The sequence below is a fragment of the Ambystoma mexicanum genome, chromosome 4q (genome assembly GCF_040938575.1).
Source record: "Ambystoma mexicanum isolate Mex_15411 chromosome 4q, UKY_AmexF1_1, whole genome shotgun sequence".
Classification (NCBI taxonomy): Eukaryota; Metazoa; Chordata; class Amphibia; order Caudata; family Ambystomatidae; genus Ambystoma; species Ambystoma mexicanum.
Genome location: NC_090928.1, coordinates 1294738405 through 1294752648, shown reverse-complemented (window position 1 = coordinate 1294752648; position 14244 = coordinate 1294738405). Strand labels below are relative to the sequence as shown.

Sequence of the window (14244 nt, the reverse complement as noted above, 5' to 3'; positions counted from 1 at the left end):
CCTGTTCTGGATAAGTTGCAGAGGGTGGAGAGTAGAGGCAGGCAGATTTAGAAAGATGCTGTTGCAGTAGTACAGCCTAGAGAGAACCATTGCTCTGGAGACAGTGGGCTTCGGGGGGAAGGAGAGGAAAGGAAGTATCCCTCTGAGGAGGTGCAGCTGATAGTGTGACTTCTTAGAGACGTCAGAGATGTGAGGAGAGAAGGAGAGTGTGGAGTTGAAGATGACCCCGATTTTTTTAGCCTCACAGGTGGGCGCAGGAAGGGGGCCAAGAGAGGCCAGCCAGAGAATGACAGGAAAGGAGAGAGTGGGTATGCCGATGAGGAGAATCCCAGTCTTACTGGCATTAAGGCAGAGATCATTGGCGGCACACCACTCCTGGATGGCGGACAGACAGTCAGAGATGAGAGAGGGAGAAGAGGTGGCTGAGGGTAGCCTGAAAATGAGCTGAGAGTCATCCGCATAGCACTGGAAGTTGGGGCAGTGAGCGGCAATGCAGTGGGAAAGAAGTGCCAGGTATTGGTTAAACAGCCAGGGAGAGAGGTTAGACCCCTGGAGTTGGGCCGAGCGCGGCAATGCGGTGGGCAAGGAACCTACCCCCCCCCCCAATACAACGAGGGTTGGACCCCCGCCCTTCATAGGAGTACCAACGTGCTTCACTGCTGCCACCATAGGTTCTGGTATATCCAGGCTCCTCTCTGGCAGTGCCCCTTGAGGCCAGTCCCTCAATTAGCCACCTGAAGAGAAATACTTCTGAGCTGAAAGAAGCAAGAGCTGCAGAAGCAGATGCCATTTCCCAGGAACTCCGATTGAGGAATCCTTTACCCATGCCCGCTTTCTGCAAGTTCACCAAGAGCAGGCAAAGATGGCATGGCCCAGCTGGGGAGTGGCAAGCCCACAGACAAGGACGGATATTCTTCTGATGGTCTGTGGAAGTGCTAAGTGATGACCAATCGCACCTTAGCATGTATGTCACCTATCAGTAACTACACTCAGGGCGCAGGTTAAAAGTCATTAACATACGCCTAACTAGTGACGCCAGAGAAAGTGAACATAACATGCACATTTCATGTAAAAGGCTTCTAAAGTTGCTGGCAAAGTATAATGAGTGCTTGCCTCTAACACTGAAAGGCCTGTATTGCAACAGTCCCCAAAGGGACCCATCACAGTCACTTAATAACGTGTTCATGTGGCCTTGCGGGATAAAGCGCAAGGTTTGATGATGTGACGGCCTGGGCTTGGAACCACAAGCACACACAGTCAGCAACTTATGTTTGAGTGAGTCACCCCCGAACTGAAAACATGCAAAAGCGTCGACAGACGAAATGTGCCGTCATTGTTTGCAGCACATATAATAACCTCTAGCTACTAACCTCGCTCGTTTAGAGTCAAAAGTGTTATATGTTCCTATGTTGTGAATGACAATTTCAGTTCTATGTTTTGGTTATTGTTTTGTTTTTAATGTGGATACATTAATAATTTAGAATACATTATTGTGTTTTAACAGCACTCTAATTTGTCAGCTAGATCACAAATGGCTGAGGTAAACATACCCTTGCCGTGGTGGGCCACTAGCACTACCTGTGTTCTAAAGGGAGGGGTAGCCTTGATTAATTTGTTTTGTTTGTTCAATTGATCCAACTCTCAAGAGTCAGGCCCCCTCATCAACAAAAACGTGGGTACCTACCCATTCTTTTAATATCAAAAAAATTTAAATTAAGTAGCCATTGTTTCAGATACAAGTTCTTAGTGTTTCAGTGCTAAAACTGCAAAAGGGCATTTTTATGCTGAAAGCAGGGTGCACAATTTCAAGTTGCAAGCTACTAGCCAGCCATACAAAAGTCACCCGCCACCTCAATCCTACACATACACACAGCACACCATTTCTTACTCGCCAAGCGTCCAATATCACTAGCCAGTGGCAAGTGCAAATTCTGCACCCGGCTGAAAACACAAACCACCAATAAGACACCCAAATAATATGCCTTCTTCCAAGACAATTCAAATAGGTCACATACAATGTTTAAATTGTCTCCCTTATTTTCATGTGCTCTTATTTGATACATAAGCACATGTTCATTTTTTTAAAGGTCACATTTTCCTCACACGATATATGAAGCATGACTTTATGAAAAAGCACATTGTATTTTACTTTGCTGACCTTGTTAACATGTGTAGAGATACATAGGCTCTGCTTCTATAGTGCTATAAGGAAATCTTCCAGTCGAGGCACTATGTGTGGTGTGGCCCCTGGGGCACAATCCCTGCCATTCTTGGGACATGGGGGTCACAGCAGGAGACGTGCACATGTGGCAAACCCTATGGATTTATAATAATCACAGGAATTGCCGGGAAGTTTGTACCTTATGGATTAATAATAATCACAGGCATTGCCGGGAGGTTTGCACCTTTATGGATTTATAATGATAGCAGGCATTGCTGGGAGGTTTGCATTTTATGGATTTATAATAATCACATGAATTGCCGGGAAGTTTGTACCTTATGGATTAATAATAATCACAGGCATTGCTGGGAGGTTTGCATTTTATGTATTTATAATAATCACAGGCATTGCTGGGAGGTTTGCACCTTTATGGATTTATAATGATAGCAGGCATTGCTGGGAGGTTTGCATTTTATGGATTTATAATAATCACAGGAATTGCCGGGAAGTTTGTACCTTATGGATTAATAATAATCACAGGCATTGCTGGGAGGTTTGTACCTTATGGATGTATAATAATCACAGGCATTGCTGGGAGGTTTGCATTTTATGTATTAATAGTAATCACTGGCATTGCTGCGAGGTTTGCATCTTTTGACAGGAAATACAACCCTCATCTGCAGCTTCTAAATTAAAAGCATAAAAATAAAAGCAACCATGAAAGTGCTGCAAAAGCAGTGCCTCGCTCCTGTGATGGGAATCGCCACCTCTGGGCGCTTTATTCCACCTGCAGAGGTTTTGAAGCTGAAGTTGCAGAAAGAAGGAAAGGTCTCCAGCAAACAGCGCCGAGAAGGACTGCAGCGGCGCTCTAATTCCCCCTCCCCGTGCAACCTATCTTTTCAGTAGTAACCCCGATTCTTACCGGGGGTCTGCGGGTCTCTCGGTCCTCCTCGCTGGGCGCTGCAGGGTCCGTGTCCCGCCTCTCAGCGCCACTTTTTCCGGGGGGCGGGTGTTCAGGGGTGCAGACCTGTCCCCCTCGCTGGGTTGAGTTGTTGTGACTCGTCCACTTCTGGCGGCGGCTAGAAGCAGAGACGCGCGTGTAGCCCAATGGGGACTGGAAACCCGCCCAAACCTAGCCCAATGCGGCTCTGCAGGAGAACCCTCCAGGGCAGCAAAGAAGCGCTCACGCAGCGCCTCCTGCTCCGCGTCCAGGCACTTCCCGTGCACTGGCAGACACGAAAAGGGACGTTTGTGCGCCCACAGTGCCATACTTGCCAACATTCTTCATCGCTGCTCTCGCTGCACTCTCCGGATGTGACTGTTAACTCCGGGTCTCCGCGGCCCTGGGCGCCGTGAGACCGCATGGATGTGAGGCTAGGCCGCGAGGCCCTTATGTCGCAGCTCCAGCGGGAGCTGCAAATAAACACACGCACACAGAATGCAGGTCTGCCCCGGAACTGTCTCCCGTGCTCGGGGGCGGGGCTTTTATTGGCACGCCCTGCGTCACCGCGTAGCGGGACGCAGGGCGGATGCAACATTCCTCCTTTATTTCAAACAAGACTAACGATAAACACAAATACTATAAATTTAACTTCAAACCAACAGTTCATGTCCAGAACCCTTTGTGCTCACGGTCCACAGGGGGCCGACTACCATACATAGTCTTTGAGCCTGGCGGGCGGTCTCGTGGCAGTTTTCAAACTATATCGCCCTCCTCGGGGACCGACCCCCGCTGCCCCATCGGGTGGCTCACCTTCTCTGTCCGGCTCCCCCAGGTCCGGCTCGCTCCACTGCCCTCACGTCCTGTCACCCGCTGCTGCCTCATCCTGGAGGGGCGCGGGCTCTTCTTCGTTGGACTGAGCTTCTTCATCTTCATGGTGGCCCTCGCCATCAGTCCACAGATTGCGTGGCACCGCCTTGAACCATGACGCATTTCTTGTCACCTGGCGGTGCCCTCTCGTTACCGTCACCATGGTCCCTTGCCTGCCACTGACGGTCCATGAGAGCTCGTGTCCAGTTTTGACTTTGTGGGGTTACGTAGCATGACCACTTGGTCCCCCACCCGGTGATCAGACGGTCTTGCCCTCCTCTTGGCACTCATGTGTGCGTTGGCGCTCGTTCTCCTCCTCTCTGTGCGCTCCTAATCAACTTCGTCCGGGGTCCTGCTAGGGTGATGTGGAATCGAGGATTTTATAACTGTGCCAAACATGAGGTCAGCTGGCGGGACGCCCGTCGTGCTGTGGGGGGGTGACCCGGTAATTCCGCAGAAACCGGTATAGGTCAATCTTCCACGGGCTGGTGTTCGCCTTTACCACTCTTAGTACTTTGTTTAGGGTCCTCATGAAACGTTCTACATCGCCGTTCGCCTGAGGCCACCTTGGCATGATGTGATGGTACTTTACGTTCAGTTCGTGCAAGTACTGTTTGAAATCCTCCCCCGTGAAGGGGGGACCATTGTCACTTTTGATGGTGGTGGGTAGACCATGTGTTGCAAACATTTTCTCCATGGCAGGGATGACCACCTCCGCTGCCGTGGATTCCACTATTTCGACCTCGGTGTATCGGGAATGGTCGTCAATGGCCACCAGCAGGTAGAGGCCTTCCCGTAGTGTGCAGAAGTCGATGCTGATTGCCTCCCACCAGCCACGGCCACGTTCCGCCGACTGTATGGGTTCGGGTTCAGGTGGTGCCCCTGTGATCTGACAGGGTAGGCATGTGTTTATCAGATTCTCAACTTTCTCATCAATCTGTGGGAACCACACCCGGTGCCTGATCCGAGCTTTTGTTTGTGCCATCCCTTGATGTCCTTCCTGGGCCAGTGCCACTATTCTGTCTTGTATGCTCGGTGGGATGACAATCCGATTACCCCTAAGCAGGAGTCCTCCCTCCGTGATCGACAGGTCTTGTCTCACAGTGAACATCCCGGAGAGAAACCCTTTTGCTACCATGGTCTTGTTATGGGTGTTCTTCATGAATGTTTTCCAGTCGCCTGAGATGATGGCATCCTTCACTAGGTCGCAACACGGGTCTTTGTGGGTTTCCGATTCAATGTCCTCAATGCTGACAGCCTTTGGCCTCATGGCTCGCACCACCTGGCATATGTGTTCTTCCGTCTCTTCGGCTATTTGGACTTCCTGTGAGGCCGCCTCTCGAGGGGGCCTTGAGAGAAAATCTGCGGGGTTTCCGCTGCCCGGCTGGTAGACTAGTTCAAAACTGTACTGCTGGAGATGCAGCAGCCACTTGGTTATTCTTGCAGGTGGGTGCGACGACGTACCCATGAAGATAGGTAGTAGAGGTTTGTGATCTGTTATCGCCGTAAATCTCCATCCGTAGAGGTACAAGTGAAAGTGACGGCACCCCCATAGTACGGCAATGGCCTCCTTCTCAATATGGGAGTACCGCTGTTCTGTCATCGTGAGGGCTCTTGATGCATATGCAATGGGTCGCTTCTCCCCTTCTTTGGTGACCTGCATGAGGATGGCTCCTAGCCCTACAGGACTCGCGTCCACGTACAGCTCCTTCGGAAGTTCCGTGTTGTAGTACGCCATTCTTGTGTCGACGGACAGGGACTCCTTGATGTTTTCAAAAGCCTCCTGACACTCTTGCCCCAATTCCCATTTGGTGTTTTGTTTGGTCAGTTCTCGTAGGGGCTCCGAAAGAGTGGGCAGATTGCGGATGAACCTACCACAGTAGGTGGCCATGCCCAGGAAACTGCGCACTTCCGTGGGCGTTATTGGCGGGCTTGCAGCTTGAATGTCTGCGACCTTCTGGGGGTCGGGGGAAATGCCCGTGCTGCTGAACCTGTACCCAAAAAACAAGATTTCCGACTTGAGGAATTCACACTTTTCCTTGAGTATTGCTAAACCAACGTCTTCAAGCCTGCCCAGAAGTGTTTGGAGCCTTTTAAGATGTTCTTCCCTGTCGTGAGCGTGGATCAGGATATCAATCGCTCACATTGAGGACACCAGGAATGTCTCTGATGACCTCTTGAATAGTTTGCTGGAATACTTCGGCCGCCGATGATATCCCGTAACTCAGGCGTTTATATCTCCGCAAACCCAGATGTGTCGAGAAAGTCGTAATGTAGCGAGAGTCTCTGTGAAGCTTTAGCTGGTGGTATCCTGCTTTTAGATCGACTTTGGAGAACACTCGCGACCCTGTGAGGTCGGCCACAATTTCGTCTATCGTGGGTGCGATGTGGCGCTCCCGCTTGATGGCGGTATTTGGAAGACGCATATCAATGCAAATTCTGACTTTACCGGGTTGTTTTGGCTTTCTTGTCACAACCATCGGGGAGACCCATGGCGTAGGCCCAGTCACTTCCTCTATTATTCCGGCTTCTTCCAACGCCTTCAGTTCTTTCTCCACCTGTTCTCTCATATGGAACGGTGTTCTTCCATGTCTCACTGCCTTGGGCTGCACCGACTCATCAAAAATAGTCTTTCCTTTGAGGCACCCTATCCCCTTCTATAGGTTAGGGTAGTGTTTCAAAATGTTTTCAATTTCTTGCGTTTCATCCACTTGGCAGACCAACTTGACCAAACCTAGATCTTCAGCCACGTCCCCACTCAAAAGGCATTCGATCCCCGCCCTTACGATGTAGATTTTGGACGGTAGTCTGTTTTCGCCCTGGCTGAGGATGGTGCGGAACCGGCCGACTACCAGTAGGGGTTTCCTGCTGCCGTACGCAAACAGCAGTGTGTCCGTGTCTTTCAACTCTGGTTGAGGTTGTAGCGTCTGGAACGCGCTTGTGGGCATGACGTTGATGGAGGCTCCCGTGTCGATGGTCATCCATACTTGCTGATTTTGTGGGGTGACCAAGCATTTGCGCCTCCGGGGATTCTTTCTCTGGGTTGTCTGCCCTTGATCCAACGCCGACACTAAATAGACCTTCCTCCCTTTTCTCCAATGTTCCTTTCCGGATTCACGTGGCGATCCTGTTATATCATCTCCTTCTTCCTCGGTCGATGAGTTAGTGGTTTCGACTCGCCTTGCATTCGCCTGCTTCTTCTTCTTGGTCCCGCCCTTTTCTGTAGAGTTTTGCGGGGGCTGTATAGGGGTGCCCGCTGATCGGCATACCTTTGCATAGTGGTCCTTTCTCCCACATGCCCCGCAGATGGTACCTTCTGCAGGACAGTTTCGCCGTCCATGTCGCGGTCCACCACACCATCCACACTCCGTGGGACCCGGAATTCGTGGCTGCCACCTATTTTGTGCGTAGTTGCCACCAACCTCATCCCTCGTGAATTGTTTATTCGTGACGTGGGACACCATGGCTGTGGAGAGTGCAGGCTGTAGTTTTTGTAGCGTTACCTCCATGTTGGCGGCCCTGGCATGTGCCAGTTCTCTTTGTCGACCCAATTCGAGGATGCGTATGAGGGAGATGCCTTTCTCACTGAGCACCATCCGCCTTAGTTTTTCTGACTGGATACCATTGATAAGTTGCCTCCGGATTTCTTTCTCAACATTGGTGAACTCACATGAAACAGCTAACTTCCTCAGCCGTGTGTGATAGGCGTCCAACGTTTCTTCTCCTGTCTGAATGGTGGTGCAGAAGATGAACGTTTCATAGTCCGGGTTTAATTGTGGGAGGAAGTGCGCCGTCAGGGCATCTTTTGCTTGTTGGTATACATCCTGGCCGTCATCAATGGTTAGCGAGTTGAATATGCGCAGTAATTCGTCCCACACATTCAACAGCAGGTGCGACCTCATCTTCCTGGCAGTTGTCATGTCTTTGCATTCCATCGCCATTTCGAATTCCTGGATCCATAGCTGCCACCTGGGGCAAACTGATGACGGGTCGGTGAAAGGGTCAAATGGCTGGATCATACCCGAGAGGTTCCCTTGCGGGTGGGCCTGTGGTGGTGGCGTCGACAGGTTTGCTGCCATTCTGGCCGGCGTGCCGTGTCTGGGGGTGGTTGTGCCGGTTGCCATTGCCGTGGTTCACCACCCTCACCGCAGTGTAGACTCTTGGGTGATCCTCTTTCCTTGATGGACGTCAGCAGTGGGCCTCCCCTGATGTCGTCTGTGGATTTAGACCCCTGGATGGTGGAGGAAGAGTCTTGGTGCTTCCCCTTGTTGCAGGACTGCCCTTGTGTTGCCTGGGGCAGGTTGATGTTGCCGGGGATTGTAGTCCCCCACGATGGCAAATGGCAGGAAAAGGAGTGTCCAAAAATTGCTTGCGATGGCCGCGAATCATCAGCAGCGTCGAGTGCGTGAGCACGATGTGGTTACCCTCGTCGCCATTGTTAACTCCGTGTCTCCGCGGCCCTGGGCGCCATGAGACCGGATGGATGTGAGGCTAGGCCGCGAGGCCCTTATGTCGCAGCTCCAGCGGGAGCTGCAAATAAACACACGCACACAGAATGCAGGTCTGCCCCAGAACTGCCTCCCGTGCTCGGGGGCGGGGCTTTTATTGGCACGCCCTACATCACCGCGTAGCGGGACGCAGGGCGGATGCAACAGTGACCTGCGATGCCCCTGAGACCCTTCTTCTTCTGGGGGGGGGCTGAGGGGGGCCTCCAAATGACCAGGAGCCGGCGATGTCCATCTGAATAGGCCAAGTCCGCCTACCTCCCACAAGAGCAACCACTGACAAACCACCCAAAAAAGCAACAGCAAACCGCCCCTACCACGAGGCTGACGCAATGCAACTACCACACGCATCACACAATCAACCCCCCTACTCACTACCTCATTCAAACGCCCAAAAACATCTTGCCTGCCTCTACTATTATCATTTTCTCAGCCTTACTTTGCTTTTGGAAGGAACAATACATAATCCCCCCTCACTAACGTGACAGGGGGTTTAGATTCTATTAAAGACAGGAGGCGAGTATTATGCATAACAAGCTCTACTACCGACACATATCAGCAATAGGGCCCTCCTTCAGGTCCTCTAAACAGGGGGGGGGGGGGTTGTGGGCCCTTAAGCCTCTCAGGAATCTTTTTGGAGAGGGGGTTTTGAACAAATCGTGGGGAGCAGCTGGCATGTCAAGGGCGTGCACATTTAGAATTTTCATAATATGGTGACCATGTGGTTATGTTTATAATGCAAGGGCTTTGAACTTGCATACTATGAAGCCTCCTGTCATGCCATAGAATACATATTCCCCCCTCACTAACGTGACAGGGGGATTAGATTCTATTAAAGACGGGAGGCGAGAATTATATAACCCTCCATCCCTTTGGTGCTGCCGCCCACCCACCCTATTCTGTGTTCTTTTATCTGCAGCTTCGGGTTGAGGAGATCCAAGTTTAGGGACGTTCCAGGACCCGGATAGTTCAGCGTATTCGGATCCATAAGCTAGTTATCCTTTGGACTGTTCTTGTATTATTTTAAGGATGGCGTAAAGTAAAGATTGTTATGCATAATATGAAGCCTCCTGTCATGCCATAGAATTAATAACCTCAATCATAAACAGCAAAAACTTAATCTTAGTTATCATTAAAAAAAAGCATCACAATTTTCTGCACAACTCACTCCTCAGAAGGGACTGAAGGGGCAAAAGCCCACTCTCAGCTGGGCAATCCTTCCCAACATGAACCGCACCAGCAACTGGCATCCGCGCAACTGCCACAGCATAAGATACATTGCAAGACTCTTACAGACTGCACCTGCCCTCGAACACATACACAGGGCACTTCTTACACACAGCACAGTGATCCCCACCACAGTAACTACACACAGGTCTTGCCTCACTTAAACACACCTTGACATTGTGGCCACCTCCACACTTCACACAACATTGTACACCTCTGCAGACACCGGCCACATGACCAAATCTCACAACGGAAACACTGCAAAGGAGGGGGGCACATACTTTGCTATAAGGAACCTCTCATAGCCAATCCTCAGAAACTGGGACCCCTCTACAGACTAAAACGTCACCAATACAGTAGTCAAGAGCACTACTCCTTCGCCATTCCTTTGACCCAACCACATTATCATGCTTAAGTTCAGCCACAAAAAGGTACACGTCGGTACTGGTCGGTACTCCATAGATCACCGCCATACCTATTTCCACACGTGCAGGCGGCACCGTCATTACTGGCCAATAGATCCATGAGGGTCTTCTCCCCTTCTGCTTCCGCCGAACCCTCACCAGTCCAGTGCGGGGTCCCTCAAGGATCCTGCGTCTCACCTACACTCTACAACATGTTCACGAAACCGCTCTTCGATATTCTTGACTATTTGGGTGTCACCTACACTAACTACGCAGATGACACCCAGATACTCATCCCCATCACCGGCGACCACACAGTGGACACCAAAGCCTTAAATGATGTCTATCAGGTAATCCAGGCTTGAATGGCACAACATGGGCTCGGTCTTAACGATGATAAGACAGAGATACTCATCTTGGGTTCCCATCACCGACTTAGCAGATTAGATCCCACCTTCAAATCTTTCATCATCGATGGCAATACCATCAAGGTATCCAATGATACAAAACCCATAGGCATTTATCTCCATCAACTTGATCTCTCTCTAGCCAAACCAATGCCGTAATCTCAGCATCCGCCTGCATGTGCAGAATTATTACAGCTTGCCGACAATTCATTACTACAGCTAACTGCACCATCCTGGCCAGAACTCTTATTATGTCGAATCTCGAGTACTGTAATGCGCTTTATCTAGGGACTAGTCAACAGAATCTAAGCAAGCTACAGGTCACCCAAAACAATGCTATCAGGGCAGCATTAAAATTTCCCAGAAACCAGCACATATCTGACACCAGACGTAGCTTACGTTGGCTTTCGGCATCCCAAAGAATCGCCCTCAAAACTCTGGCTCTCACACACAAATGTTTGGCCAACCAGGATCCTAATTACCTGCCGAACCGGTTCACACCCCACACCTCCAGCCGTCCTCAGAGAGTAGCCCAAGCTCAATGTCCCTCTCTACCTAGGTTAAAGCTACAGAAAGCGGGTGGGGCCAGTTTCCCAGTCCTTGCCACTAAATTGTCGAACTCGCTTCCCAACCCACTTAGATCAGAATCTTCCTTCCACTCCTTCAAGAGTAAAGCTAAACTGTGGCTTATTGCTCAACACACTCAAAGCCTCCACCTGTCTCATCGGCTATAAAAAAAACATGTTATTGTGTGGGTTGCTTGGTCACACTGCCTTGTCTAATCACTGTATAATGACCTGGAATCTGCAGCCCAAGGTATCTCTAAAAGAGAACACATCTCGGCTGCCAGAAAATCAACCCACTGGCCCCCTATAAAGGAGAGGGTTATATTCAAAGCCCTGACTCTCACCCATAAATGCATCCGCCTCTCTGCATCAGCTTACCTATCACAAAGAATCCACCCGCCACATCTGCAAGGCCAACCAGAACACCCAACGCAAACATGCTCACTGCGCCCAGGGTAATAAGAGCCAGGGCAGGATGCGCTAGCTTCCCCTACCTTGCGTCCCTACACTGGAAAGCCCTTCCTATGACGCTTTGTGCCGAAGCCTCACTCCTTGCCTTCCGCAAAGCCATGAAAACCACTGTTCACCTGATCTACACCACAGTCCCTACAGGACCTTGCGCCACCTCTCGCTATGAACCTGCAAATGTACCTGCAACTAGCTGACTGCATTAATGTGTTACCAATGTAAATTATGTAAAATATGTATATTGTACCTCCCTTATTTATATTGTACCTCCCTGTAACTAAGCTCCCTGCAAGTAACAGCGCTGCGATACCCATGGGCTGTTTTGTGCGCAATAAAAATGTAAAAATAAAAATAAAATAAAATTGTAATTACCCTGTAAGTACTTGGAATGTAACTACACTACATTGTAAATATATTGTAAGTAATCTGAATGTATTTTCAGTTTTTTGGTCTGTTTGATGCATATTATGTCACTGTAACCTAGGATAGGCGCCCAGATGCCTTTGGGCCAGGCGCGCTATATAAATAAATAAAATACAAATAGCGAACACACCACAGGAATCCCCATCACTTTGCGCAAGCGCACCACCTTCTCCTGTAGTTCAAAAGTCTTACAGCAAACCAAAAGCTTACCCCCTTACAGATAAACCGAGGCAAATGAGCCCACCTCTGTACAGATTCCGCAATCTCAATTGGGCAGACCATCCTGAAATCCTGACCCTCTACGACACTCGCCACAATAACCACAAAATCCCTCTCCTTAGGGGTACCAACAACACCCTTCTGCAGCTCACAAGACCCATTGCCATCCACAGCTTCCACCGCACAGTTGCCCTCACAACACACCACACCAGGACAAAGAGGCACTACCATCTCACGCTCCAACACGGCATACCGCAACGTCCAATGCTGGCGGTCCTTCTTCTATTTATGTCCACTTATGCATTGACCCTCGTGACTTCCATGTACTCCCCTCAACAACCTGGTCAGAATGTCCCTCAAACTCACCCCATTGTAAGAATCGCACAGCTTCCAGTCAAATCTGGTTTCTTATCTATTCTACGTTCTTTTGTGAGCATTGTTTCCGCATGTTCACAGTTGGTGAAGTGATTCCCAAACGTAAATGTGTACGCAATGGCCTTTAGCAGCAGAAATAAATACATGCAGGTGCGATGGTAGAAGCACTACCGAAAAGGCAAGTGCACTCATGTTTCACAGAGGAGTGTAGTAATGTCTGTGGCAGTTTCTGGACCCTTCGTCTGTTCACCCTGACTGGAAACACAGCAGATGACAATTAGCGCAGCTCCCTGAGATCTTAAACGCCCCATATAGAAACATGTATGCTTGGCAAAAGCTTTTCATTTCAATGTATATCTTTGCATTACTACTTCCCAAACAGATGTGGGAAAGTACAAATAGAATTCTTAGTGATGGCCCTTTAAACCTTAGTTCAACTGATGAAGGTAAGTGAGTAGGGGGCTGGTATCAGTGCACCAATCATAACTAGGTTTCTAGGCCACACCCAGCACTTAATCGCCTGCACAAAGGGTCTGCAGCGAGTCCCCTAGCATTTCACTTATGTATATCACGGACATGTAAAGCGTGGGTCTGCAGCCCCAGAGATGTGAGGAGCAAGTTGCTGAAATCCCCTTCTTGAATCGCCCCCTCCACCCTAGCATGATGCTGCAAACATATTATGTACAACGACACGAGCGTAGGAAGGAGGGTCATTCTCCTCTCTTTTGGCCAAAAGAGAAGAACTGTGACACAACGGTGACAAGTGTTCCCCGCAGTGTCACAGCATTAGTGAATAATCTTTGAACCCTCAAGCTCCCCAAGTAGAATGAGATGTGCACAAGAGGCATACACATGGGACAAGAGCATAACAGAGAGCTGGGAACCCATCATGTCACTGCCTGCACCATAAATCATTATCCCTCTCAAAACCCGGCATCCACTGTCTAGTCCAGAGTGCCTTAAAGCCACCCCTCCCCTGATAATACTGTGCCAGACGATCCGAGAAGTTCATTAGCTGGCACCACTGATCCTACTCACATATTTGGGGATGGAAGACAACATTGGCATAGGCCACACCTAAGCCATACAGTGGGTCCTTCAGCTCAGAGATAAATATCATATGCAGAGCTTTAAGCTAAGGATTGCAAAATGTATCTACATGGCTGAGACCATCTGCACGAACTACTATAGATACATATTGGGAGGGTATAGACGTATGAGACTGCCAGGGAGGGGTCATGGTTTTCATTATACATTTTAATGAAGAATAAACCTATGGAAACCAACTGTCCCCATTTCTATGAGGGATTTTCCCAGCCTCAACCTATGAAAACTGGGTGGGTGAGTGAGGGAGAGGGGTGAATATCAGAATGTCTGTCAAAAGCATAGTCATCCATCCTATCCCTAACACAGAAAACTCAGGAGTCTCTAATCAAAGTAAAGTTTCTTCACCAGTATTATGGCTCCCTTCCCCGGATGACTGGTTGGCTTAATGTCTCTTCAAGACAGGACTAGAGGGAATTACACCCTTCCCCTGGTTGCTTTATAGTTCACCAAGACACTCCTTCACTTAGGAGGAGTTCCTTCAACTCCTTCCAAGAAGCATCAAATTTTATGAATCTTTCACTGTTCCTTTTATGGTCTGGGAAGTGACTCCCTTTCCCAGACGCCCTCTATCC

The 14244-nt window shown here is 49.5% G+C and overlaps 1 protein-coding gene across 3 annotated transcripts in view; it reads right to left on the bottom strand.

Moving 5' to 3' along the window:
- The window catches only part of LOC138468391 (zinc finger protein 432-like), a 96607-nt gene that overhangs the window by 61395 nt on the left and 20968 nt on the right, over window positions 1–14244 (bottom strand). Inside the window, exon 1 of one of the 3 annotated variants that reach the window (XM_069608933.1) lies at window positions 3084–3220. The exons of the other annotated variants lie outside the window; for them this stretch is intronic. The gene's annotated coding sequence lies outside the window, so the exon portion shown is untranslated. Of the gene's footprint in view, window positions 1–3083; window positions 3221–14244 lie in introns of those variants that run through there. 3 annotated transcript variants of the gene reach the window in all.